Here is a 916-nt window from a genome sequence, read left to right as displayed (position 1 = left end):
ACGCACGCATACACGTTTCACATGCTCTAGGCCAAAAATACGAACAAAATATGGATTTGAATGAATATGAATATTTACTGTAACCAGTTTTCTTGAAGGTTCACAAATCATCCCAATTTTTTAGTATCAGACACAGACACGGGGGAAGCAAGTAGATGGGGAGTTTGTAAGGGATTCGGGGGTATGCTCTCGTACAATTTTTAAAACTAGATGTCCTGAAATGCAATTTCCTGCATTCTACAAGTAAACTTCATTTCTGCCTTAAGATTTACTACCAATATGTTTTGTTCAAAATTATTGAGAGGGGGCTAGAGTCCCCCGTGCCCCTGCTCCGACATGCCTGAGTATGACCTGATTTAAGTACTATTCTTTAATGCATGCACCCCAGCCTTTTTTGCTGGTATCATGTGAATCAAATTACATATTAATAAGTGAGGTGGTTGAGTTTTTTTGGGGGGGGTTTATTTTTTAATTTTTTAACATATATTTTCTGCTGTTTAAGTGCTAGGTCATACTGACATTGATTGTTTGTCATATATGAATTCTACGCCCTTTTACATATGTGTCATTTTAAATTAAATGTTTCTATCGTGGTATGCATGGGGTATATAACACCAGTGGTGGATCCAGAGGGTGGGGGTAGGGTGGCTATTACTAGTATTCAATTTAAAAACAGAGCACTAATTTCACTGTTAATGGTATGAACGGTGTCAGTTGTGGTCTTGCGTAAACGTGGCTTTATATTGTGTTGTGATAGAAAATAAAATTATTATTGTATGCTGTGCTTTGTTCATCATTTTTCGCGCGAACACCTAGTATAATATTAATTGATTTGACGGTGATTTGTAAGTGCATGTTATTAAAGGTTTTGGCTTTGTAGTGATGCCTCTTGGACACTGTATTGTGCCGAGATACG

The sequence above is a fragment of the Gigantopelta aegis genome, chromosome 3 (genome assembly GCF_016097555.1).
Source record: "Gigantopelta aegis isolate Gae_Host chromosome 3, Gae_host_genome, whole genome shotgun sequence".
Taxonomy (NCBI): Eukaryota; Metazoa; Mollusca; class Gastropoda; order Neomphalida; family Peltospiridae; genus Gigantopelta; species Gigantopelta aegis.
The sequence above is the reverse complement of the archived record's forward strand: the minus strand, read 5'-3'. Positions refer to the sequence as shown.